This window comes from Mauremys mutica, chromosome 6 (assembly GCF_020497125.1).
Source record: "Mauremys mutica isolate MM-2020 ecotype Southern chromosome 6, ASM2049712v1, whole genome shotgun sequence".
In the NCBI taxonomy this organism is placed as follows: Eukaryota; Metazoa; Chordata; order Testudines; family Geoemydidae; genus Mauremys; species Mauremys mutica.
Genome location: NC_059077.1, coordinates 120,014,796 through 120,020,588, shown reverse-complemented (window position 1 = coordinate 120,020,588; position 5,793 = coordinate 120,014,796). Strand labels below are relative to the sequence as shown.

Here is a 5,793-nt window from a genome sequence, read left to right as displayed (position 1 = left end):
TACTAACGTCCCACTCTCTTCTTGCCACGGAAGAGGTGTGTGGCTAACCTCCGCGGTGTCCTAGTTTTGTAAGTTACAATTGTTTTTATGACTAATTAAAAGGGAAAATGAAGACAGCGGCTCTGGGTCAGCACTGATCATTACCACTAGAGTCACTCTGCACCATTGCTCCACGCATGTCTTGTCCCTGCTCTGAGCTCTTCCGTGGTTCTTTCGTGCTGTTTGTCCCGGGGTTGTGAGTGAGGGTTGCTGAGAATGGCCAGGACCAAGCAGACCGCCTGGAAATCCACCGGTGGCAAAGCCCCCCGTAAACAGCTGGCCACTAAAGCTGCCCGGAAGAGCGCTCCTGCAACCGGGGGAGTGAAGAAGCCTCATCGTTACCGGCCCGGCACTGTTGCCCTGCGAGAGATCCGCCGCTACCAGAAATCAACTGAGCTGCTCATCCGCAAGCTGCCCTTCCAGCGCCTGGTGCATGAAATCGCCCAGGACTTCAAGACCGACTTGCGCTTCCAGAGCTCGGTCGTTATGGCCCTGTAAGAGGCCAGCGAAGCCTACTTGGTGGGGCTCTTCGAGGATACCAACCCAGGGCTGGCTCTAGACCCCAGCGCGCCAAGCGCACGCTTGGAGCTGCGTCCCGCGGGAGGGCGGCAGGCGGCTCTGGTGGACCTCCCGCAGGCGTGCCTGTGGGAGGTCCACTGGAGCCGCAGGACCAGCGGACCCTCCGCAGGCATGTCTGCAGGAGGTCCACCGGAGCCGCGGGACCGGCGACAGCCAGAGCGCCCTCCGTAGCGTGCTGCCCTGCTTGGGGCGGCGCAAATCCTAGAGCCGCCCCTATTCATGCCAAGAGAGTCACTATCATGCCCAAGGACATCCAGTTAGCCCAGCGTATCCGAGGCGAGAGAGCTTAAAAGCTTGCTTACACCCACCAGCTTTTGGTAACTAGAAAACTATTACAAAAGATCCGTGGCTATCTCTGCCTTAGTGCACGAGTCCAAAGCACGTCATAATCTCCTCCTGAGCTCTGAATGTAATGCCTCCTGTTTCCCCACTTGCTCTCTACGTTCCTCCCAGTCCCTTTGTGTTCCTGTTCCTTTCATCCCCTTCGCACACTCTCAGATCTGAGGCAGACTGCAAGCACCCTGGATTCCTAGCTAGCATGGAAAGCGGCCTGTATTTTTGCTCAGCTGGTCACAGTTTTTAATTGTGCCCACCCAGGCAAAACACTGATTTGGGAAAAGCCAATGAGGTTGAGTGGGAGTTTGTAGAGATGGGGTGGAAGCTGTATTGGGGGAGACATAGCCACTGTGGCCTGTGCTCATTACCTCTCATCCTGGCCCAACCTCAATCCATCATCCTGCTGGGATTTGCACCTTCTCTCCTCCTGCCTTCTGTGCTTATATGCGGACCAGTCTCGCCCTTTCTGTTGGCTAAACCCTCCCCTCTGTCTTCCCCCTAATCCCTGCGTAGGCTTCTCGGAACCCCTCTTTCCCTTTGCCCATCACCACTACTCTCTCCTCATTCTCCTTCCCAGTCACTTATGTCCTGCGTTGCGCCCTGTCCGTGTCAGCTCTTAGCGGGCAGGAAACATCTTCTGTTCTAAGATGCAAAGCTCTGTGCAGCTTTAGAGTACTGCAAAATGCCTCTCCCCACCGATAATGCCTGATGTGTTTGCAGATGACGCCCAAACCACAAGATTGGTACGTGAGCATGCACAAGGCCAAACCATGGCTTGCCCTGTGTAGAGGCATCAAAATGGGAATAAGGCACAGGAAACCCTTTTCCATCCACTCCCACCCAGCACAGCAACTCAGGAGGCACCTGGGTTTCCACTCACCTACTCACCAACGTCCACTGGCAGGGCTGCACTGGAAAATGCGCCGGTGAAACCGCCTGACATCAAGAGCTGCAGCTCTGGGCACTCCCACTCCAGCATCCCCGGAAGTGATGATGCCTTGTAGAGACAGAACGCCTCCCTCTACACAGATTGGGCATGTCCCACATAACCCACAGGCCATAATTTGGTCCACATGCAGCATACCCTAAGGAGGAGCAAAGCTGAGTGGTCTTGTGTTTAAAGAGCCAGAGCCTCATTCATCACTGTTCCTCCAAGTTTATCCCGGCATAGCTCCATTGACTTCATTGCCTTTACAGCACCAGAAAGCCGGCATGACACAGCAGGAAATCAGGCCCAAAATATCTTAACTATAATTCCCTATTCTGAAGGGGTACCCATGCACCTCTTCAGGGATGCAGGGGAAATCATGAGTCATGTCTTGATTTCCAAAGTCTCTCTGGGACCCTGTTTATTCAAATGACAATCTTACACATTATTAATAATAAAATACTACTTTGCATTTTCTGGAACTTGTTCTCCTATTCAGCAAAGTATGGTTCTGTGTCTTTATAAACTTACACAATTACTGCTCCTGATTAACAACAAAACTGATGAGCTGGCCTTTCCGAAAGCCATAAGCAGAGGCAGCCAAGCAGAAAATATAAGTGAAGGGAAAACAATTAAAAGTTACTTTAGTTGTGATGTTAGAGTTGATTGTTGTATTTATGTATTTTTCTATGCAAGATGAAAATCTCTGTTGCATATACATTTGCTGCTTTGCAAATGACACTATTTGGATATAAGTCGCATTTTCATATCGGTTGCATTCGTTCTGGATTAGCAAACAGCATGCATGTGGTGTATTGGAGACTTTGTCTTATTTTGGTGAAATAGATAAATATTGTAGAACATGATTCCCGAGGTTAAAAGTTATAATACTTACAATGCAAAGCGCTGATACAGAGCTGGTAGCTCTGGCTGTAATACTGCAAGTGTGGAATGTGGAACTGTTGTAGCAGGTGCAATATTTACGCGACGCACTGTATAATTTCGCAGACCTGGAAGTAGAGCATTTAAAAACACACCATTGGAATGATTAATAACATCAACAAAAAGATGGAAGGCATTTTGCAAATGCTATTATCCTGCAGTGGAATCCTAAAACACTTAATTTTGCAGAGGGTTATAAATATTGGTGCTCAAGTGTAATAGGATTTAAAGAATCAACCAACCCTCTTCTCATTTAAATTTTTATTGATTATATGGAGAAGGTGATAATACACTGGAAATCATCTTTGTGCCAACATGTACTCACAGCTAAATAACTACACAGCATGAAATCCAGCAGAACTCATCTACATCTGGAGGAAAGATGGTCTTATGGCTAAGGCAGGAAATCTGGATTGTATTCCTGGCTTTGCCATCGGCTTCCTCTGTGACCTTGGAAAAGTCACTTCGGCTACGTCTACACTGATCAGAGGTGTGACCGCAGCATGTGTATACGAACCCCAGCCAGCTCTAATTTAACTACCTCAAGTAGTAATAGCAGTGAAGTTGTGGCAGCACGAGCTAACCGCTCACATATATGCCCATGGTCCTGCGTGCACTTGTACGGCCCAGCTTCGCTGCTATTGTTACTGAAGCTGGCTAGATCAGAGTTAGCTCGGACATGTCTCCGGAAGCTGCAGTCACGCCTCTGATCGCAGGGCAGACAGACCCTTAGCCTCACTGGGCCTCTGTTCCCCATTTGGTACATGGGGATAAAGATACTTCCCTATCGCAGAGTAGTATTAGAACAATAAATTCGTTAGCGCTTGTGAGAGGCTTGGGGACCACAGTCTTGCAAAGCGTCCCCTCGGGTGAGTAAGTGCTCGCCGCGTGTCTGTGGCTTGCACAATCAGGCCCTGGACATATGACCAATAGCACCGTTTCACCACGGTTAGCCTTAGGCGGAGCATGTTCCAAAGCCCAGTGTCGGGACAATATGTTATAATGACTGTGTTGAGAATTTGTAATATTTTACTGCTATTGCTTTAATTGTCTCTCATTGTTGTGGGATAGATACACCCCATCAAGGGACGTCTGGTCACATACGGTTGGCAGGGAGTTTATGCCCCAACTGCTAGAGTCTCTCTGAAGGCCTAAATCACAAAATGTGAGAGTGTGACCTAATGGTCAGAGTCCATAGGGCCCCCTTGCTCCCAGGGCCACTATATAAATCCACGGTACGCCACACCTTGAATATTGCCTGTAATTCTGTCTCAAAACAGATATATTAGAATTGAAAAAAAGAACAGAGAAGGGCAACAAAAATGATTAAGGGTATGGAACAGCTTCCATATGAGGAGAGATTAATAAGACTGGGACTGTTCATCTTGGAAAAGAGATGACTAAGGGCGGGATATGATAGAGGTCTATAAAATCATGACTATGAATAAGAAAGTGTTGTTTATCCCTTCACATAACACAAGAACCATGGGGCATCCAATTAAATTAATGGGCAGCAGGTTTAAAACAAACAAAAGGAAGTATTCCTTCACACAACGCACAGTCAACCTGTGGAACTCATTGCCAGGGGATGTTGTGAAGGCCAAAAGTACAAGTGGGATCAGAAAAGAATTAGATTAGTCCATGGAGGACAGGTCCATCCATGGCTATTAGCCAAGATGGTCAGGGATACAAACCCATTCTCTGGCTGCCCCTAAACCTCTGACTGCCAGAAGCTGATCACTCAGTTGCTTTGTTGTGTTCATTCCCTCTGAAGCACCTGGCATTGGCCATTGTCGGAAGAGAGGACACAGGGCTAGATGGGCCATTGAGCTGACTTAGTATGGCCATTCTTATGTTCTTACAGCAAGGTAGAATGACATACAATGCTGGTCTCATTACATGACACTAAGAGCTGAGGCCAGCATGTTCAAGCCTGGCTGCCGAGTTAGGCTCCTAAACCTAGGCACCAAGATAGAACTTGTTATCATGAGTTGTATTACAGTAGCTCTTGTAATTCTCAACCTTGACTGAGACCCCCTTGTGCTAGACGCTGTACATTCACAGTCAGAAACAGTCCCTGGCCTGAACTAACCCTATGGAATAGGCAAGGCAGACAAAGAGGGCGGGGGAGAGGAAACCGAGGCAAAGAGAGGGAAAGGGCTCCACACAAGGTCACACAGCAGAGCAGTGACCAAGCCAGGAATTCTCTGTTGAGTGCCAGCCCAATGCCCTCTTCACCGGACCTCACAGCCTCTCTAAAAGCGGATTGATTTTCAAAGATGTTAAGCACCTGCAGCTCCTAGTGGCATCATATAATTCTTTTCATAATAATTGTCGTAGTAGCAATCAGCTCCCTTGTAGATTCTTCTCCAGACGGGACTGTAGGCCCTCTCCTTTGTCGAATGGTAGCACCCATCATGTAAGGATCCAAATGTGTTAAAGGCTCTTCAACAGGCCCATAAAGAACTCAGCAGTGCCCCCTATGCATGGTAGTTCCTGCTCACCCGTCCATCTCCCAGGCATCATTTCTGAAGGCTCACTTTGGTTGTCTCACCTCCATGGAATGAGATGGAGGGAGAAAGGATTAAATAAAACCCATTCCTATAATCCCATGAGTTCTGGTTGTAACCCTATGCACCACCCTAAGAATTCCTACCCTCCTTGGCATAGACTCTTTACAAACGTTTGTACAGTAGAACCTCAGCATTATGAACACCTCGGGAGTGGAGGTTGTTCATAACTCTGAAATGTTCGTAACTCTGAACAAAACGTTATAGTTGTTCTTTCAAAAGTTTACAACTGAACATTGACTTAATACAGCTTTGAAACTTTACTATGCAGAAGAAAAACATTGCTTTTAACCATCATACTTTTTTTTGGTCTCGGTTGCTGCCGGATTGCACACTTCCCGTTCCAAATGAGGTGTGTGGTTGACTGGTCCAGTCGTAACTCTGGTGTTCGTAAATCTG

General features: G+C 47.8%; 1 pseudogene; it reads left to right on the top strand.

Moving 5' to 3' along the window:
- The first annotated feature begins 252 nt into the window (after positions 1-252).
- On the top strand, positions 253-908 carry LOC123372154 (annotated as a pseudogene).
- The last annotated feature ends 4,885 nt before the right edge of the window (positions 909-5,793 follow it).